We start from the raw sequence: 26,884 nt of genomic DNA on the forward strand, positions 1-26,884 counted from the left end.
GATAGTGTTGCATTCCAGCCAATCCATGTAGAGGATTGCCAGGGTTGGAGCAAAAATTGCCCCCATAGATGTTCCCCGCACCTGCTGGTAGTATTGTGAATCGTACATGAAGAAATTTTGAGTAAGACAGATCTCCAACAGTTGGACTATAAATAAAGTGGGGACCCTGTGTGGACGTGCTCCAGTGTCTAGTATGCTTTCCATAACGAGGAGTGAGTCTCTCTGAGGGATATTCGTGTAGAGAGACTCCACGTCTAATGTGCAGAGAGTCTCATTTTCTGGGTGGTATGGATAATTTTCAAAGAGATTGATCATATGCATGCTGTCTCTGATGTAACATTTGGTAGCTGGCACAAAGTCCCTCAGGAAGAATTTAACATAATGGCCCAATGGCTCAAGGACTGAACCACAGCCAGACACTATGGGCCTTCCGGGGGGATCCACCAATCTCTTGTGGATCTTCGGTAGTGTGCAGATCATAGGAGTTCTGGGGTTAGTGATGTTCAGAAAGTTGTGTTCATGTTTACTCAGAAACCCATTGTCCAATGCTTCTGCGGTCAATTGTTTAACCATAGTTTGTATGTCTTTAGTGGGGTTGTTGGGGAGTTTACAATAATGGTCTGTATTGGAGACCTGACGTAAAAGTTCATTCTTATAGTTCACAATGTTTTGTAGTACTATCCCCCCACCCTTATCTGCTGGTTTGATGACCATATCGGCATTGTTTCTGAGAGTGGAAATGGCACCTTTCTCCTCCAGTGAGATATTGTAAGGTATGAATAGATGTATTCTTTCTAGTTCGGAAATTTCTTAAAGAATAACCTTTTCAAATGTCACAATTTCATTGGGAATCATGTTGGAGGTGGGGGAGAAAGTAGAGGGAGGTCTAAATGGGGTAACAGCTGTTTTAGGTTCAGAAGGATTGAGTTCAAAGAAAGCCCTCAGTCGCAATTTACGGAAGAAATTCATTAACTCTGATTGGAGATTGAGAAAGTCAGGGTAAGTGGTAGGTACAAAGGATAACCCTTTACTTAAGATGGAAGATTCCTGACTGGAGAGCATGTGGTTGGATATGTTAAAGATAGGGATGGTATCTAAAGCGGTATTGTTTGGTACCACTGGTAGAACTTCTGTCTGGTCTGGCGTTCCCCTGGTGGATTGTGCCATCTTTGTTGTTGCTTTACTCTCCCTCTCTTTGGGGGCTCGGGATGGCCTCTGGATAAAAAATGGCTCTGATTGTGTGTAGTGCCACTTTGTCCCTCACCGGGGTCTGAACTATCAGACGATTCAGCAGAAGAGTCTGTGAATCCAACCACAGTATTTCTTTTATTGAAGCGTCCCCAGGGTCTTGGGGTCTGTTGATGAGAGTTGAAGTTGCGATTTGTATAAAAATCTTTTTGTAGGTATGGGTAGGTACGCTCAAGGGTAAGAGTTTTAATATCTTTCTTCACTTTGTTGGACTTTTTATTTTATTCAATGCGATGGAATTCTGAGACCGTTTTATCAATCTTCTCAAGGAGAGCTTTTGTATCAACGATCGTTTTGTCTTCCGTTATTTGTTTCTCCAAATCTTTAATAATGGCTTCAAGTTTTTTAAGTTCCTCACTGGCAGTTTCTATTCCCAGGACTAACCAATGTCGCGAGCAGGTGGTGCCAATGCCGCTAAAGCTGGTAATGTACTTGGGATTATCAGTGAACACCCCGGGAATATTTCTAACTTGTAGGCCAAGGGGGATAGTGTTAGATTTAAGATATTGGGTTAGCATGAGGGCTATTAGTTCTAGTCGTACATATTTTTTCTTGTATTTTTCCAAGTTCTCAGACAAACTAGAGCTCACAGTTGTGTTGGATTCTTCTTGGTCAGTAAATAGAGACGGGCCTGCACAGATCTTTTGGATGTATTCAAGTGAATACAAAGGGGCTGTATCAGACATAACAGTTTCTGGCCTCGCGTTAAGGGAGGGGATTGAGAGAGTAAGTAAAGAAGGGGTAATAAAACCCGCTCGTGCCCAGGTAGGGAGGCGAGTAACCACTGAGGAGAAGTTTAAGGAAGGCAAGACCCTTGCAATCTATTGATTGCGCACAGTTATATTTATAACAACAAGGGGCCCCAATCAAGTCAACAAGGGACCTCGGGGAACTAAATTCTTTCAGACAACAACGGTCCCATGCATTCATTAGTAAAGAGAACAATAAATATAGACAAAATCCGTACTATATTCTGAGTGACATGTCCAGCCGGACAGAGGTCTTTAAGTTTACTTAATAAACAATTAAATTCAAACAGAATACCTTCAACTGATCACCCGTGTGGTACACAAACCTGTGCCCAACACTGACAGGTCTTAATACAGAAGGTAGAGTTACAGAAAGGAAGGCTTTTTAAGGCAAACACACGTTTTCTCCGTACTAGATACCGTTATACAGAAAAATCAAGAGACCACCATTACAACACATAGCAATCACGTTTTGTATACGGTGTTACAAGGTCGACGGCGTTTCGGTCCCCCTATATGTTATAGGGACCATCATCAGGACATTGAAATCATGCCTTAACGTAGTAAGCCTCTAATTACCTAAGGGAAAAGATAAGGAAAAGGAATCACAGTTATTGGAAAGAAACTAACATTATGTATAGGAAGGTGACACGTGGTGAAAGTGAGCCAGTGGTGTTGAAACAAAAACGGTCAACAATTGTGACAGTGACCAGTGTTTATCGAACTACGTAAGGAGTAAGTGCTTGGTCGATGTCCACGTAAGTGTATCTAGACAGGTGATGGAGCTCATACCGAACTGGTAGACCCGGAGTACGGGACATCATGCCGTCTGTGAGGTAAATGGACAGCTTAGCGGTCGCTGGCGCGCTAAGATCATGCTGGGCTAATGCACATGTGGCTGTCGGAGCTCATGCCGGGCGTGCAAGTGCTGATCAAGTGCCTGGCACTGGTGCCGGTGATCCGGAGACATTAATTGCTTCGTGGCCGGCAGTGTACTCATGGTGGCTAGGATCATGCTAATACTAAGGCAGTAAGCGGATCATGATAATGCAGTATTTTGTGAGATCGGGCATGCCGGAAACCTGTCGTACTCGATAAAAATGGAGGCCAAAGTGAAAGGGGTCTACGGAGAGACAATTCAGGCGGGCTTACCCGGGCACTAGTAGGTGGCCGGCGAGAGGTATCAAATGTAAATACAGCAGCCCTAGAGAGAGGAACTGGTACGTTAGTGCTGGAATTCGACACAAGTGATTCGAAGTAAGTGCCCATGAGCCAAGTCTTACCACAGTCGGGTGCTAAGTACGTCGCGGTATGTAAACCTATTCCAACGGCGCCAGAATAATGCCTGTAGGAAAAAATGACCATCAAAACCGAATAACATTGTCAAACTATAGTCTAGGGAAGCGACCCAAGCAAAACTTACCGGATTAGTCGGCAAACAGTGAATGACTGGCGTGCTTGGTGTGGAGACGCGCAGCGTTAGAGCCAGGGAGAGTGAGGCTGATTGGTCGGGGGGCGTGCCGGAATAGATAAACACAAACGAGGGACAGGGAACTCGACGGACATGTTAGGAGAGGTAGGGTGCACTGTGAGGAGAGGTGTAAACACAGGCTGAAAGTTTAGTAAAAAATACGGGTTAAAAAGGATTTACATTTGCAAACAGATCACATAATTTGGAGATCGATCACATAATTCGGAGGTTAGATGAGAGCAGTCCATTCCTCTTGAACGTTCAAACCAGAATTAAGACTGTCCGTTCTCAGTATCCAGCGCAGCTCCTCTCTGTTGAGCATTCGAGTGAGATCACCGCCTCTGGGTTTGATAATGACTTGTGCAATTACTGTCCAACGTATGTCATTTTCCGTGTGTCCTTTGCTCTCAAAATGTTCCACCAGAGGTGCATTTGGCGTTTTACAGCGAATCCAACTTCGGTGTTGGGAAATTCGCAGCTTTATTTTCTGCTTGGTCTGGCCCACACAAATAAGATTACATGGACAAAAGATGGCATAAATGATATTGCAACTGTTGCAGTTGGTAAAGGTTCTTAATTCATGTCTTACATTTTTATATACAAATTCTTTAGAATCAATTGAAAATTCGCACACCACACATGAACCACATTTGGAATGACCAATGAGAGGGGGTAGTGACCAAAGGTCGTGAAGGGTGTTGTTCTTTACAGTGCTACTAGGGAGAGCCGCCCTGAATAAATGATTGTTCAGATTCTTATTTTTCTTAAATGCAAATAGGGGGGGTTTCCATTCAAGAGAGCCTGAGTTCAATTTGTGCCAATTCTTTTTGATGCTCTTTTTTACTCTGTTTGAAACAGTGGAGAAGGTGGTGACACACACTGTTAAATCGGATGTTTGTTTTTGCTTCGGCTCAAGGAGTGTTTCACGGGGGCAGTACCAGGCCCTTTTCATAGCATTCTTTATTAGACGCCTTGGGTAGCCCCTGGCTCTGAGCTTGTTCAACAGAATATTTGCTTCGCTGAAATAGTCTTCTTTCCTTAAACAATTTCTCCTAAGTCGAAGAAATTGAGAATATGGAAGACTGTCCTTCAAGGCCCTAGGATGACAGCTGTCATAGCTCAATAGGGCATTCCTTTCAGTCGGTTTACGAAAAAGTGATGTATATAATAACCCCTCACGATGTTGGATTGTCAGGTCAAGGAAAGGAATGCTGGTCTTGCTGTGGGTCAAGGTAAAGGTGAGGCCATTACAATTATTGTTGAGCCAATGTAAAAGTCTCGGGAAATCCTCAGTAGACCCACCCCAAATGAGGAAAATGTCATCTATATAACGTTTCCATGTGAGCAACCCCTGATGGAATGGGTTGCTGTCAGAAAGGATAGTGTTGCATTCCAGCCAATCCATGTAGAGGTTTGCCAGGGTGGGAGCAAAAATTGCCCCCATAGATGTTCCCCGCACCTGCTGGTAGTATTGTGAATCGTACATGAAGAAATTTTGAGTAAGACAGATCTCCAACAGTTGGACTATAAATAAAGTGGGGACCCTGTGTGGACGTGCTCTAGTGTCTAGTATGCTTTCCATAACGAGGAGTGAGTCTCTCTGAGGGATATTCGTGTAGAGAGACTCCTTGTCTAATGTGCATAGAGTCTCATTTTCTGGGTGGTACGGATAATTTTCAAAGAGATTGATCATATGCATGCTGTCTCTGATGTAACATTTGGTAGCTGGCACAAAGTCTCTCAGGAAGAAGGTAACATAATGGCCCAATGGCTCAAGGACTGAACCACAGCCAGACACTATGGGCCTGCCGGGGGGATCCACCAATCTCTTGTGGATCTTCGGTAGTGTGTAGATCACAGGAGTTCTGGGGTTAGTGATGTTCAGAAAGTTGTGTTCATGTTTACTCAGAAACCCATTGTCCAATGCTTCTGCAGTCAATTGTTTAACCATAGTTTGTATGTCTTTAGTGGGGTTGTTAGGGAGTTTACAATAATGGTCTGTATTGGAGACCTGACGTAAAAGTTCATTCTTATAGTTCACAATGTTTTGTAGTACTATCCCCCCACCCGTATCTGCTGGTTTGGTGACCATATCGGCATTGTTTCTGAGAGTGGAAATGGCACCTTTCTCTTCCAGTGAGATATTGTAAGGTACAAATAGATGTATTCTTTCTAGTTCGGAAATTTCTTTAAGAATAACCTTTTCAAATGTCACAATTTCTTTGGGAATCATGTTGGAGGTGGGGGAGAAAGTAGAGGGAGGTCTAAATGGGGTAACAGCTGTTTTAGGTTCAGAAGGATTGAGTTCAAAGAAAGCCCTCAGTCGCAATTTACGGAAGAAATTCATTAACTCTGATTGGATATTGAGAAAGTCAGGGTAAGTGGTAGGTACAAAGGATAACCCTTTACTTAAGATGGAAGATTCCTGACTGGAGAGAATGTGGTTGGATATGTTAAAGATAGGGATGGTATCTAAAGCGGTATTGTTTGTTACCACTGGTAGAACTTCTGTCTGGTCTGGCGTTCCCCTGGTGGATTGTGACCTCTTTGTTGTTGCTTTACTCTCCCTCTCTATGGGGGCTCGAGATGGCCTCTGGATAGAAAATGGCTCTGATTGTGTGTAGTGCCACTTTGTCCCTCACCGGGGTCTGAACTATCAGACGATTCAGCAGAAGAGTCTGTGAATCCAACCACAGTGTTTCTTTTATTGAAGCGTCCCCAGGGTCTTGACAATTGTGGCATTTGAAAAGGTTATTCTTAAAGAAATTTCCGAACTAGAAAGAATACATCTATTCGTACCTTACAATATCTTACTGGAAGAGAAAGGTGCCATTTCCACTCTCAGAAACAATGCCGATATGGTCATCAAACCAGCAGATAAGGGTGGGGGGATAGTACTACAAAACATTGTGAACTATAAGAATGAACTTTTACGTCAGGTCTCCAATACGGACCATTATTGTAAACTCCCCAACAACCCCACTAAAGACATACAAACTATGGTTAAACAATTGACCGCAGAAGCATTGGACAATGGGTTTCTGAGTAAACATGAACACAACTTTCTGAACATCACTAACCCCAGAACTCCTGTGATCTACACACTACCGAAGATCCTCAAGAGATTGGTGGATCCCCCCGGCAGGCCCATAGTGTCTGGCTGTGGTTCAGTCCTTGAGTCATTGGGCCATTATGTTAACTTCTTCCTGAGGGACTTTGTGCCAGCTACCAAATGTTACATCAGAGACAGCATGCATATGATCAATCTCTTTGAAAATTATCCGTACCACCCAGAAAATGAGACTCTATGCACATTAGACGTGGAGTCTCTCTACACGAATATCCCTCAGAGAGACTCACTCCTCGTTATGGAAAGCATACTAGACACTAAAGCACGTCCACACAGGGTCCCCACTTTATTTATAGGCCAACTGTTGGAGATCTGTCTTACTCAAAATTTCTTCATGTATGATTCACAATACTACCAGCAGGTGCGGGGAACATCTATGGGGCAATTTTTGCTCCCACCCTGGCAATCCTCTACATGGATTGGCTGGAATGCAACACTATCCTTTCTGACAGCAACCCATTCCATATGGGGTTGCTCACATGGAAACGTTATATAGATGACATTTTCCTCATTTGGGGTGGGTCTACTGAGGATTTCCCGGGACTTTTACATTGGCTCAACAATAATTGTAATGGCCTCACCTTTACCTTGACCCACAGCAAGACCAGCATTCCTTTCCTTCCATTCCTTGTTATTCGGCTTTGATGGTCGTTTTTTCCTACAGGCATTATTCTGGCGCCGTTGGAATAGGTTTACATACCGCGATGTACTTAGCACCCGACTGTGGTAAGACTTGGCTCATGGGCACTTACTTTGAATCACTTGTGTCGAATTCCAGCACTAACGTACCGGTTCCTCTCTCTAGGGCTGCTGTATTTACATTTGATACCTCTCGCCGGCCACCTACTAGTGCCCGGGTAAGCCCGCCTGAATTGTCTCTCCGTAGACCCCTTTCACTTTGGCCTCCATTTTTATCGAGTACGACAGGTTTCCGGCATGCCCGATCTCGCAAAATACTGCATTAGCATGAACCGCTTACTGCCTTAGTATTAGCATGATCCTAGCCACCATGAGTACACTGCCGGCCACGAAGCAATTAATGTCTCCGGATCACCGGCACCAGTGCCAGGCACTTGATCAGCACTTGCACGCCCGGCATGAGCTCCGACAGCCACATGTGCATTAGCCCAGCATGATCTTAGCGCACCAGCGACCGCTAAGCTGTCCATTTACCTCACAGACGGCATGATGTCCCGTACTCCGGGTCTACCAGTTCGGTATGAGCTCCATCACCTGTCTAGATACACTTACGTGGACATCGACCAAGCACTTACTCCTTACGTAGTTCGATGAACACTGGTCACTGTCACAATTGTTGACCGTTTTTGTTTCAACAACACTGGCTCACTTTCACCACGTGTCACCTTCCTATACAAATGTTAGTTTCTTTCCAATAACTGTGATTCCTTTTCCTTATCTTTTCCCTTAGGTAATTAGAGGCTTACTACGTTAAGGCATGATTTCAATGTCCTGATGATGGTCCCTATAACATATAGGGGGACCGAAACGCCGTCGACCTTAAAACACCGTATACAAAACGTGATTGCTATGTGTTGTAATGGTGGTCTCTTGATTTTTCTGTATAACGGTATCTAGTACACAGAAAACGTGTGTTTGCCTTAAAAAGCCTTCCTTTCTGTAACTCTACCTTCTGTATTAAGACCTGTCAGTGTTGGGCACAGGCTTGTGTACCACACGGGTGATCAGTTGAAGGTATTCTGTTTGAATTTAATTGTTTATTAAGTAAACTTAAAGACCTCTGTCCGGCTGGACATGTCACTCAGAATATAGTACGGATTTTGTCTATATTTATTGTTCTCTTTACTAATGAATGCATGGGACCGTTGTTGTCTGAAAGAATTTAGTTCCCCGAGGTCCCTTGTTGACTTGATTGGGGCCCCTTGTTGTTATAAATATAACTGTGCGCAATCAATAGATTGCAAGGGTCTTGCCTTCCTTCCACTTCTCCTCAGTGGTTACTCGCCTCCCTACCTGGGCACGAGCGGGTTTTATTACCCCTTCTCTACTTACTCTCTCAATCCCCTCCCTTAACGCGAGGCCAGAAACTGTTATGTCTGATTCAGCCCCTTTGTATTCCCTTGAATACATCCAAAAGATCTGTGCAGGCCCGTCTCTATTTACTGACCAAGAAGAATCCAACACAACTGTGAGCTCTAGTTTGTCTGAGGACTTGGAAAAATACAAGAAAAAATATGTACGACTAGAACTAATGCCCTCATGCTAACCCAATATCTTAAATCTAACACTATCCCCCTTGGCCTACAAGTTAGAAATATTCCCGGGGTGTTCACTGATAATCCCAAGTACATTACCAACTTTAGCGGCATTGGCACCACCTGCTCGCGACATTGGTTAGTCCTGGAAATAGAAACTGCCAGTGAGGAACTTAAAAAACTTGAAGCCAATATTAAAGATTTGGAGAAACAAATAAAGGATGACAAAATGATCGTTGATACAAAACCTCTCCTTGAGAAGATTGATAAAACTGTCTAAGAATTCCATCGCATTGAACAAAATAAAAAGTCCAACAAAGTGAAGAAAGATATTAAAACTCTTACCCTTGAGCGTACCTACCCATACCTGCAAAAAGATTTTTATACAAATCGCAACTTCAACTCTTATCAACAGACCCCAAGACCCTGGGGACGCTTCAATAAAAGAAATACTGTGGTTGGATTCACAGACTCTTCTGCTGAATTGTCTGATAGTTCAGACCCCGGTGAGGGACAAAGTGGCACTACACACAATCAGAGCCATTTTTTATCCAGAGGCCATCCTGAGACCCCAAAGAGAGGGAGAGTAAAGCAACAACAAAGATGTTACAATCCACCAGGGGAACGCCAGACCAGACATAAGTTCTACCAGTGGTAACAAACAATACCGCTTTAGATACCATCCCTATCTTTAACATATCCAACCACATGCTCTCCAGTCAGGAATCTTCCATCTTAAGTAAATGGTTATCCTTTGTACCTACCACTTACCCTGACTTTCTCAATCTCCAATCAGAGTTAATGAATTTCTTCCGTAAATTGCGACTGAGGGCTTTCTTTGAACTCAATCCTTCTGAACCTAAAACAGCTGTTACCCCATTTAGACCTCCCTCTACTTTCTCCCCCACCTCCAACATGATTCCCAAAGAAATTGTGACATTTTAAAAGGTTATTCTTAAAGAAATTTCTGAACTAGAAAGAATACATCTATTCGTACCTTACAATATCTCACTAGAAGAGAAAGGTGCCATTTCCACTCTCAGAAACAAAGCCGATATGGTCATCAAACCAGCAGATAAGGGTGGGGGGATAGTACTACAAAACATTGTGAACTATAAGAATTAACTTTTACGTCAGGTCTCCAATACGGACCATTATTGTAAACTCCCCAACAACCCCACTAAAGACATACAAACTATGGTTAAACAATTGACCGCAGAAGCATTGGACAATGGGTTTCTGAGTAAACATGAACACAACTTTCTGAACATCACTAACCCCAGAACTCCTGTGATCTACACACTACCGAAGATCCACAAGAGATTGGTGGATTCCCCCCGGCAGGCCCATAGTGTCTGGCTGCGGTTCAGTCCTTGAGCCATTGGGCCATTATGTTAACTTCTTCCTGAGGGACTTTGTGCCAGCTACCAAATGTTACATCAGAGACAGCATGCATATGATCAATCTCTTTGAAAATTATCCATACCACCCAGAAAATGAGACTCTATGCACATTAGACGTGGCGTCTCTCTACACGAATATCCCTCAGAGAGACTCGCTCCTCGTTATGGAAAGCATACTAGACACTAGAGCACGTCCACACAGGGTCCCCACTTTATTTATAGTCCAACTGTTGGAGATCTGTCTTACTCAAAATTTCTTCATGTACGATTCACAATACTACCAGCAGGTGCGGGGAACATCTATGGGGGCAATTTTTGCTTCCACCCTGGCAATCCTCTACATGGATTGGCTGCAATGCAACACTATCCTTTCTGACAGCAACCCATTCCATCAGGGTTTGCTCACATGGAAACGTTATATAGATGACATTTTCCTCATTTGGGGTGGGTCCACTGAGGATTTCCCGGGACTTTTACATTGGCTCAACAATAATTGTAATGGCCTCACCTTTACCTTGACCCACAGCAAGACCAGCATTCCTTTCCTTGACCTGACAATCCAACATCGTGAGGGGTTATTATATACATCACTTTTTCGTAAACCGACTGAAAGGAATACCCTATTGAGCTATGACAGCTGTCATCCTAGGGCCTTGAAGGACAGTCTTTTATATTCTCAATTTCTTCGACTTAGGAGAAATTGTTTCAGGAAAGAAGACTATTTCAGCGAAGCAAATATTCTGTTGAACAAGCTCAGAGCCAGGGGCTACCCAAGGCGTCTAATAAAGAATGCTATGAAAAGGGCCTGGTACTGCCCCCGTGAAACACTCCTTGAGCCGAAGCAAAAACAAACATCCGATTTAACAGTGTGTGTCACCACCTTCTCCACTGTTTCAAACAGAGTAAAAAAGAGCATCAAAAAGAATTGGCACATAATGAACTCAGGCTCTCTTGAATGGAAACCCCCCCTATTTGCATTTAAGAAAAATAAGAATCTGAAAAATCATTTAGTCAGGGCGGCTCTCCCTAGTAGCACTGTAAAGAACACCACCCTTCACGACCTTTGGTCACTACCCCCTCTCATTGGTCATTCCAAATGTGGTTCATGTGTGGTGTGCGAATCTTCAATTGATTCTAAAGAATTTGTATATAAAAATGTAAGACATGAATTAAGAACCTTTACCAACTGCAACAGTTGCAATATCATTTATGCCATCTTTTGTCCATGTAATCTTATTTATGTGGGCCAGACCAAGCAGAAAATAAAGCTGCAAATTCCCCAACACCGAAGTCGGATTCGCTGTAAAACGCCAAATGCACCTCTGGTGGAACATTTTGAGAGCAAAGGACACACGGAAAATGACATACGTTGGAGAGTAAGTGCACAAGTCATTATCCCACCCAGAGGCGGTGATCTCACTTGAATGCTCAACAGAGAGGAGCTGCGCTGGATACTGAGAACGGACAGTCTTAATTCTGGTTTGAACGTCCAAGAGGAATGGACTGCTCTCATCTAACCTCCGAATTATGTGATCGATCTCCAAATTATGTGATCTGTTTGCAAATGTAAATCCTTTTTAACCCGTATTTTTTACTAAACTTTCAGCCTGTGTTTACACCTCTCCTCACAGTGCACCCTACCTCTCCTAACATGTCCGTCGAGTTCCCTGTCCCTCGTTTGTGTTTATCTATTCCGGCACGCCCCCCGACCAATCAGCCTCACTCTCCCTGGCTCTAACGCTGCGCGTCTCCACACCAAGCACGCCAGTCATTCACTGTTTGCCGACTAATCCGGTAAGTTTTGCTTGGGTCGCTTCCCTAGACTATAGTTTGACAATGTTATTCGGTTTTGATGGTCGTTTTTCCCTACAGGCATTATTCTGGCGCCGTTGGAATAGGTTTACATACCGCGACGTACTTAGCACCCGACTGTGGTAAGACTTGGCTCATGGGCACTTACTTCGAATCACTTGTGTCGAATTCCAGCACTAACGTACCGGTTCCTCTCTCTAGGGCTGCTGTATTTACATTTGATACCTCTCGCCGGCCACCTACTAGTGCCCGGGTAAGCCCGCCTGAATTGTCTCTCCGTAGACCCCTTTCACTTTGGCCTCCATTTATATCGAGTACGACAGGTTTCCGGCATGCCCGATCTCGCAAAATACTGCATTATCATGATCCGCTTACTGCCTTAGTATTAGCATGATCCTAGCCACCATGAGTACACTGCCGGCCACAAAGTAATTAATGTCTCCGGATCACCGGCACCAGTGCCAGGCACTTGATCAGCACTTGCACACCCGGCATGAGCTCCGACAGCCACATGTGCATTAGCCCAGCATGATCTTAGCGCACCAGCGACCGCTAAGCTGTCCATTTACCTCACAGACGGCATGATGTCCCGTACTCCGGGTCTACCAGTTCGGTATGAGCTCCATCACCTGTCTAGATACACTTACGTGGACATCGACCAAGCACTTACTCCTTACGTAGTTCGATAAACACTGGTCACTGTCACAATTGTTGACCGTTTTTGTTTCAACACCACTGGCTCACTTTCACCACGTGTCACCTTCCTATACATAATGTTAGTTTCTTTCCAATAACTGTGGTTCCTTTTCCTTATCTTTTCCCTTAGGTAATTAGAGGCTTACTACGTTAAGGCATGATTTCAATGTCCTGATGATGGTCCCTATAACATATAGGGGGACCGAAACGCCGTCGACCTTGTAACACCGTATACAAAACGTGATTGCTATGTGGGTTAATGGTGGTCTCTTGATTTTTCTGTATAACGGTATCTAGTACACAGAAAACGTGTGTTTGCCTTAAAAAGCCTTCCTTTCTGTAACTCTACCTTCTGTATTAAGACCTGTCAGTGTTGGGCACAGGCTTGTGTACCACACGGGTGATCAGTTGAAGGTATTCTGTTTGAATTTAATTGTTTATTAAGTAAACTTAAAGACCTCTGTCCGGCTGGACATGTCACTCAGAATATAGTACGGATTTTGTCTATATTTATTGTTCTCTTTACTAATGAATGCATGGGACCGTTGTTGTCTGAAAGATATCTATAAGATACAGCATATTTCTATCCTTTTCCCTTGTGCCAGCGCACAATGGTCTGCCTGCACCAATGCAGAAACCTTAGCACAATGGAGCAAGGGTGTCTGCGTTTCAAGGTGTATTATTTTTGTACAGGTAGGGAAACCTTTCTGTAGAAAAATAATCAAAAGAGACTTTTCCTTTTTCTACGTGTGCTGCAGAAAGCAGCACACATAGAGAAAAAAAATTAGGAGAAATAAAACTATTTTTCCACGTTGCACCTTCCTTATGCCTATCCTGGGGAGGCATTAGTTTTTCGCAGTGCCTCAGATTTACAATTTCTTGTAAATGTAGAGCAGTGTCAAAAGGCCATGGGTGTTGCTGGAAACACCCCCAGCAACACCCATTGCACACCCCTTTAACACAGAACACTGCATTAAAGGATGTGATATTTATCAGGCAACAGTACACCAAAAAAGTGCATTAGTGCTGCCTGATAAATATTACGCTGACAGCTGTGCCACAGAACATCACAAAAAGTGACTAGAAACCTTCCTGAGAAAATTATAAGTAAAATCATAAGTATTTCTACAGAAGCTTACCGTACTCTGTACTGTACTCTGTACAGTACGCGTACCTTCCCGAGCACAAGCTGCATGCTGATTGGATGTCAACTGTCTGTTGAATGTATAGCAGCTGCACTTTTAGAAGATAGCCTTATAGCTCACCATAGCGGGCTATACCGGCTATACCGGCTATTAAAGGCCCTCTCCAGCGTTAAAGGCTTGAGTCGAAGGTGATATAAGGCTATTAAAACACACATTTGCTGGTGCATAGAACAGTGCATACATAATCTATAAAGGTTTGAAGCAGTCCATGCCCTAAGACCCCGTTTGTACCATGAGAACTTGGATACTAGCTGAATGATTACAATTCTGCAAGAAGAGTCTCTCAAACCATTTTTAATTTTTAATAAAAAAATTATTTTTGGTAACATTTCATAATTTTATAGAACTTCCAGCATGATTTCATCAGAAATTTCGTTTTCTTCATCATGAATTTCAAAAGTCATATCATGAAACTCAATCTCGTCTAATGCTTCAACATCCTCGTCCAAAGTTTCATCTAAAAAATCGCAGGTAATATCTCTTGCACCATAACTTTCTTCTTCATTCTCACTCTCCATGAAAGGAATATTTAACTCTTCTACCAGAGTGTTAGCAATTTCAAAACTCTTTTCCAGATTCTTCTGCTCCTCTTCCATAGTGAATTGTATTATGTTGTTGTTCCTTGCAGAAAAACATAAACACTTCATTTTATCATTTTCCCTAATACATAATACAAAACTAGCTTTATCAACTATTTTGCTCTTTAAAAAATATTATGCGAAAACAATACTCAACTACTTTTTATGATTATAGCTATAAATTTTGCTTATATGATTTTTTTGTTATAAAATTTCATTACATTTTCAAACCAGTCCCACTTTATCACTATAGAAAAAAACTAAGGCTATTATAATAAAATTCAGTACTAAAAAAAGTAAAAAAAATCTATTCAGCTTACCAGTTCAAAAGCAGTTGATGTGTTGTAGTAAAATACAAAGAACACAGGTACACTCAGTATATATTATTTTAAATTTCTTCAAATGTGTTTCAAAGATACAAACCGTCTTTACAAACTTTTGTACACAATGGACGTTCTGTTACTTCACCTCTGTAGAAGTACATCCCATCGACTTACCTTCAAAGTAATACATAAAAAAAAAAAATTATTACAAATTTAGCATCTGTAGAAGACAAAAAAATAGAGTTACAATTCATCTTTTACAATACAAAATCATTTCTAAAGCATTTAATTTGCCTTTTTTTGCTGTTCTCAGAATATATTGGATTTCACTTGAAACAGTGAGTTCAATAGTACTCATCACATAACAGCGGGCAAACAAAAGAAAATCAAGAAGATTATCTTTAAAAAAAAACAATCTCAATAAGAATCTAAAAAATAGAAATAAAACATATCTTAAATGTTTTTTTCTAAGACCAATTTCTTATGTAACTATGAGGTATGTCAAATAATCCTGAAACAACAAAACACCATCATTAAATTTATTCCATAAATAATGTTACTTACAAATATATGCTGACAAAATTGGAACAAAAAGTTATTAAAGGTTTCACATACTTTTCCCCATGGCCAAATAGTATGTGTGAAATTCTTAGTTTGAAAGTTATTCAATACTAATTCTGAACATCTGCCTTCCAGCCTTCTGATCCAAAACCACTGATATCATTTGCACCGTCTCCCAGTGCTGATCCCTCAGCCCAACGCTATTCAACACCTTCATGGCCACCCTCACACAAGTAGCCCGCCATCTCAACTACAATATCATCTCTTACGTCGACGACACCCAGCTCATCCTCTACCTGACCAAGGAGCCACATACCATAAAAAACAACCTCCACAACGTAATTAAGGACGTCACCAAGTGGATAAAGAGCAGCTCTCTAAATCTGAACTCGCACAACATGAAGATACTGATCCTCAGACCCACCCCTTCAGCTTCAGATGACTCCTGCTGGCCAACTACACTGTGAACAGTAACAACACCTACTGACCATGTACACAACCTATGATTCATCCTCAACTCCTCCCTGAACATGTGTAAACAAGTCTACAGCATTTCCTCATACTGCTATAACACCCTCCACATTCTGCACATCATTTACAAGTACATCCGAAAGAAAACAAGAAGAAATAGACTACTCTGTGGCAACACACTCTACACAAGAATTCCAGCCAAACAACTATAACGACTACAACCAATCCAAAGTACCTCCACCCGACTGATCTTCAAAGTCCCCTGCTACAGCCACATCACCCACGACATGATACACCTACACTGCCTCAACATCAACAAGAGGATTACCTTCAAGCTCCTCACCCTCACTTACAAAATACTCTACAACAACAGACTAATCTACCTTAACAGCAGTAATCCTGAAAGGCCAAATTTTGATCTTAAAATTTTTGCTTTAAAAATATTAGGTAAGAATTTGGTAACTCTTTAGGCAAACGTTGCTTAAAAACGAATTGACTATCATTACAATTTATCCAACCTTTCATACATTTTAAATAAACAGTGTAATGTCCAGATGTTGTAGAAGGTCAATCATGAACAATAATTGAAACAGCTACAAAAGTTCTTCCTGAAATTGAAACTTGACCAGCTACAAAATGTTTACTTAAAGTTTCCAATATTCTTCCATCAGCTCTACAACGTTGCAGCATTAAAATGACATACTGTCCATAACTTTGTATAAATAATGTTGATGACATTTTTGATTTACATTGGCTACACTCCATGTTTTGGCTTGCTCCTCTAACTAGATTGTTAAAGGACGCTGATTCACAGTCTGGTAAAGTCAAATATATGAATCTTTCACTGTCTATGTTATTGTTACATGTAAACAAACAATTCTGACAGTCATGTTGCCATGCATAAGAAAGGCCAAAAAGATTTTCAATATCTATACCTTCATCTTCCAGTACACCAAGCATAAACATTAAAAATTCTTGACAATCTTGTTAAATATTCTGCCTAAATTGAGAAGAACCAGAACACGTCCAAGACATTTTGAATATCAGAAACACTTTGTATTTTACTTTTATCACTACTAAATTTCTCATAAACTGAATACAACAATGAGCAGAATTTTTCGTCCCGATTTTTAAAAATTTGCTGTTGCAAACTTTCAAGAAATAAAACAACATTAACTACTACATTAGCATAGCAGTTGACACCACCACTATTTTCAAACCGATAACCAACATTCTCTTCAACACTGTCCTTTTTCTTTTTGCTTGGAGGCGCAACTTCATCTTGGTTTTTTTCTTTCTCTACAGTTTCACTACAGATATTCTCAAATCTTCTTTTTCTACCTACAACACGCTTTTCAAATACTGGATATTGACCTAAATTGGGAGCATATTCTCTTCTTAACCTATTATACTCTTTCACACAATTTGCATCTGCACTAACCTTTGTCTCATCAAAATCAATCAAGTACAATCCAGATAAAGTTCTGACTCGGGACAAAGCAACATATGCCATTCCCTCTTTAAACACGGTACTTCCAATATTCACTAAAGCACTATCTACACTTAAACCTTGAGATTTATGAATGGTCACCGCATATGCCAAACAAATAGGAAATGGTTTTCTGCGTATATACAATTCTTTTACAAGCAAGAACCGAGACTAAATTATTGTATTTCAGGAATTTCATCAAATTTGATCTTCAAAAATTCAATCCCATCTCTATTTACATAATTAAAAAAGTCAACAATTTTACCCATTGCTCCATTTACTAAACCTTTTTCCACATTCAAATTATGGCATAAAATTACCATACAGTTTACACATGCATATACATTATTTTCTAAACCAACATTTTTACTTATCAACTTCTCCAAAGAATCCAATTTCCTCTTCAACTTTTCAGTCAAAATATTAGTGATTCCTTCATGCTCTATTTTATCAATAGCTTACAATTTTATAATTTCTTATTTTCCAACTTTAACATTTCTTCATTGAATACATAACATTCATGCAGTGTTGGCATTAAGCAGATTATAGACTTGTTTTTTGCAATTTTCACATATATTTTCTCTGGAACAATATTTTCATTTGGAAAGAAATTGGGAAGTAATCATCTCAGTAAAGCTTGTTTGCCATGTTCTGTCACTTTTCCAATTCTTACATCTTGAAGAATTTTTCCATAATCTGCATCATTTGCCTGACGCATAATTGTAATAAGTTCCTTATACTCAAAATATGCCCAAATATTAACATTTCCAACGCTCCCCAAAGACTTTCTGGTATCTTTATTTGCCAGTGTTTTAAACACTGGTTGTCCTTTTACAGGAGTAAGTTGTAGAAGATCTCCAAAAACTATGACGTGTTTTCCTCTGAATAATACATCATAGTCTGTTTTAAGAATTTGCTGCATTCTTAAATTCACAAAGGCAAGCATTAAGTTTAATACCATGCTTACCTCATCAATAATGAGAACTTTCATTTTCTTCAAGACTCTTGCAACTTCAAAACAAGCTTCTCCAGATAGCTTGTAGTATTCTAATTTGTTTTCATGCTCTATTGGTAGCATTAATAAACGATGTAAAGTAACTCCTTTAATATTGTGTGCTGCCAACCCAGTTGGAGCAGTGACAACACAAGACTAATACGAGTCAGTTGTTTTGAGTAAATAAGTTGGAATTACTTTAATTAAAAAACGTTTTCCTGTTCCAGCTTGTCCACTCACATACAATCAGATAGGTTGAAATAATGAGCAAGAGCACTGTTTCTTTTCATGAAGTAAACCATGGTAAATCTGTTATCTCACTTGCTCATATATTTGTTTCTGCTCAACATTAAGTTGTTCTTCCAAATTTCCTAAATTTCTTACATCTTCTTGAGCTTGCTACATTGTTGTTTCCACCTCTTCCATAGCAGTTGCTGCTTCATTTTGAATAATTGGTTCTCCTAATGGAGCCTGACTTAACGGAGCAGAAGATTGACTGTCTTGAGAACTGTCTCTAGTAATCTCAGCTGCAATTGTAGCTTCTTGTTTAATTTCATCGTTCAACATTTTCACATAATGAGCGAAAACAGGACATTCTATACTATCTTTAGTTGCATTGAAAGAATCTTCATAGTTGTCAATATCTCTAAGTAATTCCAATTCTGAACGCCATGGCTTGAAAAGTTGCAAAAGAGCTAAGTAGTAAAATTCACTTTTGTCAGGAGTTTCGCAACTCAGTTTACGGTGATTAATCAAATGTCCTTTTCTTTGTTTTACCAAACATCCTTCAGAACCAGTCACAGCATATATACCATTATTGATGTTTTCTGTAATATTCCGTTTAAAAATATAGTTTTGCAGCACTTCATAGAGAAAAATGTTCTCCAGATGGTGACTTCGGTTTGGATAATATGTATCTGACATATTTGTTTTCACAATATCTGTACTTTCTGGCTCCTTTTCAGCTAAATATTCGATTTTAAGTACTCGGTTTCGTGTTGCAGCAAGACCTAGACTCACCCAAAGTATTCTTCTAGATTTGGAGTATAGACTTGCAGATGATAAGTGATCCGAGCATTCATATGCTCCAATTTCTTGATGAGATAACATCTTCAAACTGTAAGTATATAATTTCTTACTTAGACTCTTCTCGTGGGAAATTTCTTCCCACATTTCCTTCAATTCGGTCTTTTCTGATTTTGTTATGTACGATGTTACATATCGAGCAACAGCAATGGAATTTTCTGCAACATATTGAATATCCATGTTAGCATTCCACATAGACAAAATGACTGGGTTGTAGTCATTTATATATTTTGACTCTTCATTTCTTGTTAAGTTGTAGGTATTTTTAGGAGACTGTCTTGTGATAGTATGTCGCAAAGATGACATAAAACTGTTCACTCTTCCTTTCGATATTACTGGTCGTGGAAATCCAAAACGGCATTTGGTGTAGAATTTGTCTTTTGATTTGTACTTTCGACGACAGTATTTCCCACAACGATGGCTTTGGAATCGTAAGCCATGTTTTCTTAAGTCCTTATCCAGTGTGCTTTTGGGTATATTACATGTAGCGTATTCTTCAATAAAAGACATCACAGTATCATCTGACTCTGTTCAAAATTTGGGAGCATTTTTGATCCATAGTAGCATGTGTATGTGAGGAGCACCTCTTGCTTGATACTCCTTTCTCCACAACCTCTCCAAGAGGAGGATTTTTTTATTGGTGATAAAAGACATCATAGCTTCAAATCTATAATTGAAATACCTACATACATTTACTGGATCCAAAGAGCACACTTCTCCAGGTGTCTTGTATTCAATATTTATTATATTTGGATTTGCCTCTCAAAGAAATTGAAGTAAATCATCCCAAGCATATTCAGCACAGCTTAGAGTAAGAAACCATGTAGGAGTTCCTAAGTTCCTTAAAATACATTTAAGTTCTCTATGACCACGGTACCAGTACTCATTAGCACCACGCAGACATGCCATGAGATTAATCAGCTGAGATTCCAAAACATTATCTTTCTGGTGTACTTTATCCATAAATTCCTTTGCCGAAACATTTTGCAGATGTACACCTGTTTTCAATATATGGTTTACTGCATAAGAAAGTCCAGACAAATCACTCTCAAACAAAAGATGAAACAAACACGGAATACATTGTCGAAATCTTGGATCTTCTGCATACAATCCTAATGTCCGGTATTCAGATGCAGGAATCTGCACAGGTCGGTCATCATGGGACTTCCCTTTGCTTCTTTCATTTGGAATAACTCTATAGTATTCCCCATCACTTCTTTGGAATGCAGTGGATGAACGCTGGTATGTTCATATATTTCTTCAGTTTTGGACACATCCACTTTTTCAATTTGTCCTGATGGCAAGTCACTATCTTCTTCTACAGTTATTTCTTCTTCACTCTTAAACACGTCTTTATAATATTGATTATTTTTCATCAGATACAATGTTGCCTTTTTTACTTTCCTAACATTCGCTAATTCCTGCCAGATTTTCTTATTCTTTGTAGGTACGCCATTAACAAGAATAACTAAAGGTTCATCTTCTACATTTTCTACACCAGCTGTTCCAATATTTTTCTCTAAATCTAATGGCAAATACACAACTCTTCCCTTTAATCCTCTCTGTAAATCTGAAGGAGGCAATTTCCTGGCTTAGGCTCCATACGAACAATAGCCTGAAAAGGATGCCCACATTGAATAAGAATAGACTCATAGGTATTCAAATCCACCAGTTCAGAAGGAATTTTTATCAACTTAAAATTATTATGCACAGCTCTAGCAGGCATTTTATTTTCGTCTAATTTGTTATAAAAATATTTACAAATACACTGATCACTACCCAAATCAAAAGTATTCTCTACCAACAAATACGTTACAAATTCCATCCACTCCTTATTATTTTCCTTTTCACATTTTAAATACAAATCAACATTCCTAGTCTGATTTTTATAATGAGTACGTCAACAACAAATACAAGAATAATTTGGTGTTTCACCTGAAATCACCTTGAACTTTGTAATTTCTTGCTCAAATTTTTCTGTACTGCATGCAATGTTGTACATTCTCTTCTACATTTCCTTCTACTAACGTATCAATTTCTGCACTATCTTCTTCTGCACCAAAGTAACTAACCTGAATTTCATCACAAACGTTCTTTACATCTGACACAGATCCATGCAAAAGAGCACTGTTCAACTTCTTTACCATTAGAGCTGGACTTTTTGCATAATACAATGTTCTGACTAATTTCCTCATTTCAGTATGATGTACTGCCAACATCCTGAAATGGTGAAAAACACTTCTACATAATTTTTTAGAAAGACAAGCCAAAGAATGTCCTTGCAAACAAGTACTTAGGGTCTAATCCTTGCAACATCTTAATCGTTTGTTTAACACTTTTCTTAGTATAGTTAATTAAGAAACTGTGTAAAAAATCAATAGATTCCTGCCGTACAATACAAATACTACTGCAATTCCAAGTGAACACTGGAGCTTTAGGCCTTCTCCCTAATACTTCATCAGCTAACACCTCTTCTACATTTCTAGGAAAATTTTTCTCTTTCTCACAGGACAACCATTTTTAAGCTCATAAGCACGACCTGTAGTGTCAACTGCATGCAACAACTCATTACTCTGAAAATAACTCTCCTCATTAAAAAAAGGCTCCGAACTTGAACTATGTTTCCATTCACCCAAAAAAACTTCAAAAAAATTACTTCTATTAATTACTCTTCTCCACTTACTCTTGCTCTTCATTCAATGGATTGGCTTATCTAGTGATCGAATTCTATTGATAACTAAAAGAAAAAGTAGTTTTTTTAATTCAAAAACTTTCTGAGCTACATTTTCAATAAATGTTCTCTTCTTATAAAATGCGGGTTTCTTCTTACAATTCTTTATTAACTTAGTCAACTTAAATAAAATTCTATTATAAAACATATTCTTCCTTATTTCCTGGAATTGGTTTTGCCTCCTTTTACTATATCTATTTTTTGTACAAGTTTTTTCTTGGTTCTTGTCTTTCCTCTTAGTTGCAGAAACAGTCTCAGTATTTTTTACTTTGCGCACACTACTGTTAATAGTTGACAATCTTCGCAGAAAAGTCTTAGTTTTCTTACCAGGACTTTTTATCTTTCTGTTAACACATTGTTCTGCAGGTAAATGTTGTACATGAGATCTCTTTTTAAGTAAACTGCTATCTTTCGTCCTTTCTTTTTTTCAATTTTAGAAGGCATGATGATTTTTTTCCAGTGATGAACAAAAGAATCTATTATTAAAAAAATATCACTTTAGAAAAATAAATATATCGAATAGACTATTATATTACTTATAAGAAGAGAGTAGATATTATGACAACAAACATAAGTGTATGACAATAGAAGGACTTACAACAAGAGAAAGAGGACTATGAAACAATAGGAAATATAAATAAAATAGAGGATATAAGCAGGCACTACATTATAAGAGGATAAATAGAGTATGAAAACACTGGAAGAAATAATGAGCAGTATGAGGACAAAGATGTCAGTATGAGTAGAGAAGGGAAAGTATAACAAGAAAAACACAGAGAAAAAGGAGACCAGGGGGCAGTATAATAAGAGGTTACACAAAGGAGTATAAAAAGAAGTAGGACTAATAGAAGACAGACGAGACAATGAGGACAGAGAATCTCTAAGGGGCCATTAAGATCTTACAAATTGCCCCCACCAGGCTGGCGGTACCCACCACTGGCCTTGCAGGGGCAATCCACCCACCAACCCAACTAGAATGAATTGAAAGTTTTTTTTTTTAAAACAAAGCCCCGGGGTGGTGGTCCCTGGGGCTGCGGGGGGCATGAGCCCCCCTGCATACTTATAAAGAAAGCCCCGGGGGAGTAGCAGTCCCCGGGGCTCGGGGGCCTTAGAGGCCCCCCATAACTAATATCAAAGCCCTGGGGGGTGGCGGTCCCCGGGGATTATAAAAAATGAGTAATAGAGGCTATTTTTTTACGGAAATTGTACAGTGCGCGTACCATGCACGCACCGTACGACGTACGGTGCAAAGTCTGTAAGTCGTCCCGTAAGCGCACCAAACCAAAAAAATAGAGAAAAAAATGGACATTGGGGATCATTGTAAAACCCCCTAACTAACACAAGAGAATCAGGAAGTCCTATAGCAAACAACAAACATTTCCTGACAATCTACACATTCAATCCACACACATATACAAATAAATAACAAATCACATTTATTCCCACATTAAATCAAAATGAAACACACTTTTCTATTGCTTGAACTTTTGAACTTTTTCCAACTGACAACAATTTCAACCCTTCCCCCAACCACATAGAAACACTTCAGGGAACACCCTACTGACAACACAGGTGAAAAGTTCATCATACATTGCTGCAAATCAAAACAGCAAGTGTGCTTGACTTCTCAATACACCAGCTTATATTAAGTAAGTATGGGCGAAATTTGAGAATTCGCATTCCGCGAATTCGCGCAAAATAGAATTCGAGTTCCGCAAAATCGTGCGAATTTGCAGATTTTTGTTTTTTTGCGTGTTTGCGGGGTTTTTTTCATGTTCGAGGGGTTTTTTGCGTGTTCGCGGGGCTTTTTGTGTGTTCGCGGGCTGCTTGCATGGCGAAGTTACCCATGCGGTCATGTATGGGCACAGCACCCTCTGGTTCACCACTGCCACCCTCTGGTTCATCACTGCCACCCTCTGGTTCACCACTGCCACCCTCTGGTTCACCCCTGCCACCCTCTTGTTCACCCCTGCCACCCTCTGGTTCACCACTGCTACCCTCTGGTTCAGCTCTGCCACTCTCTGGTTCACCCCTGCCACCCTCTGGTTCAGCACTGTCACCCTCTGGTTCACCACTGCCACCCTCTGGTTCATGACTGCCACTCTCTGGTTCATCACAGCACCTCTGGTTCACCACTGCCACCCTCTGGTTAACCACTGTCACCATCTGGTTCTGCACTGCCACCCTCTGGTTCAGCACTGTCAGCCTCTGGTTCACCACTGCCACCCTCTGGTTCACGACTGCCACCCTCTGGTTCATCACAGCACCTCTGGTTCACCACTGCCACCCTCTGGTTAACTACTGTCACCTTCTGGTTCAGCACTGCCACCCTCTGGTTCACCACTGCCACTCTCTGGTTCACCACTGCAACCCTCTGGTTCACCCATGCCACCCCCTGGTTCACCACTGCCACCCTCTGGTTCACCCCTGCCACCATCTGGTTCATCACTGCCACCCTCTGGTTCACCCCTGCCACCCTCTGGTTCACCCCTGCCACCCTCTGGTCCAGCATTGCCACCCTCTGGTTCAGCACCTCTGGTTTATCACTTTAGAAAAATAAATATATCAAATAGACTATTATATTACTTATAAGAAGAGAGTAGATATTATGACAACAAACATAAGTGTATGACAATAGAAGGACTTACAACAAGAGAAAGAGGACTATGAAACAATAGGAAATATAAATAAAATAGAGGATATAAGCAGGCACTACATTATAAGAGGATAAATAGAGTATGAAAACACTGGAAGAAATAATGAGCAGTATGAGGACAAAGATGTCAGTATGAGTAGAGAAGGGAAAGTATAACAAGAAAAACACAGAGAAAAAGGAGACCAGGGGGCAGTATAATAAGAGGTTACACAAAGGAGTATAAAAAGAAGTAGGACTAATAGAAGACAGACGAGACAATGAGGACAGAGAATCTCTAAGGGGCCATTAAGATCTTACAAATTGCCCCCACCAGGCAGGCGGTACCCACCACTGGCCTTGCAGGGGCAATCCACCCACCAACCCAACTAGAATGAATTGAAAGGTTTTTTTTTTAAAACAAAGCCCCGGGGTGGTGGTCCCTGGGGCTGCGGGGGGCATGAGCCCCCCTGCATACTTATAAAGAAAGCCCCGGGGGAGTAGCAGTCCCCGGGGCTCGGGGGCCTTAGAGGCCCCCCATAACTAATATCAAAGCCCTGGGGGGTGGCGGTCCCCGGGGATTATAAAAAATGAGTAATAGAGGCTATTTTTTTTACGGAAATTGTACAGTGCGCGTACCATGCACGCACCGTACGACGTACGGTGCAAAGTCTGTAAGTCGTCCCGTAAGCGCACCAAACCAAAAAAATAGAGAAAAAAATGGACATTGGGGATCATTGTAAAACCCCCTAACTAACACAAGAGAATCAGGAAGTCCTATAGCAAACAACAAACATTTCCTGACAATCTACACATTCAATCCACACACATATACAAATAAATAACAAATCACATTTATTCCCACATTAAATCAAAATGAAACACACTTTTCTATTGCTTGAACTTTTGAACTTTTTCCAACTGACAACAATTTCAACCCTTCCCCCAACCACATAGAAACACTTCAGGGAACACCCTACTGACAACACAGGTGAAAAGTTCATCATACATTGCTGCAAATCAAAACAGCAAGTGTGCTTGACTTCTCAATACACCAGCTTATATTAAGTAAGTATGGGCGAAATTTGAGAATTCGCATTCCGCGAATTCGCGCAAAATAGAATTCGCAATCCGCAAAATCGTGCGAATTTGCAGATTTTTGTTTTTTTGCGTGTTTGCGGGGTTTTTTGCATGTTCGAGGGGTTTTTTGCGTGTTCGCGGGGCTATTTGTGTGTTCGCGGGCTGCTTGCATGGCGAAGTTACCCATGCGGTCGTGTATGGGCACAGCACCCTCTGGTTCACCACTGCCACCCTCTGGTTCATCACTGCCACCCTCTGGTTCACCACTGCCACCCTCTGGTTCACCCCTGCCACCCTCTTGTTCACCCCTGCCACCCTCTGGTTCACCACTGCTACCCTCTGGTTCAGCTCTGCCACTCTCTGGTTCACCCCTGCCACCCTCTGGTTCAGCACTGTCACCCTCTGGTTCACCACTGCCACCCTCTGGTTCATGACTGCCACTCTCTGGTTCATCACAGCACCTCTGGTTCACCACTGCCACCCTCTGGTTAACCACTGTCACCATCTGGTTCTGCACTGCCACCCTCTGGTTCACCACTGCCACCCTCTGGTTCACCCCTGCCACCCTCTGGTTCACCACTGCCACCCTTTGGTTCACCACAGCACCCTCTGGTTCACCCCAGCCACCCTCTGGTTCAGCACTGTCAGCCTCTGGTTCACCACTGCCACCCTCTGGTTCACGACTGCCACCCTCTGGTTCATCACAGCACCTCTGGTTCACCACTGCCACCCTCTGGTTAACTACTGTCACCCTCTGGTTCACCACTGCCACTCTCTGGTTCACCACTGCAACCCTCTGGTTCACCCATGCCACCCCCTGGTTCACCACTGCCACCCTCTGGTTCACCCCTGCCACCATCTGGTTCATCACTGCCACCCTCTGGTTCACCCCTGCCACCCTCTGGTTCACCCCTGCCACCCTCTGGTCCAGCATTGCCACCCTCTGGTTCAGCACTGTCACCCTCTGGTTCACCCCTGCCACCCTCTGGTT

The sequence above is a fragment of the Lissotriton helveticus genome, chromosome 3_1 (genome assembly GCF_964261635.1).
Source record: "Lissotriton helveticus chromosome 3_1, aLisHel1.1, whole genome shotgun sequence".
In the NCBI taxonomy this organism is placed as follows: domain Eukaryota; kingdom Metazoa; phylum Chordata; class Amphibia; order Caudata; family Salamandridae; genus Lissotriton; species Lissotriton helveticus.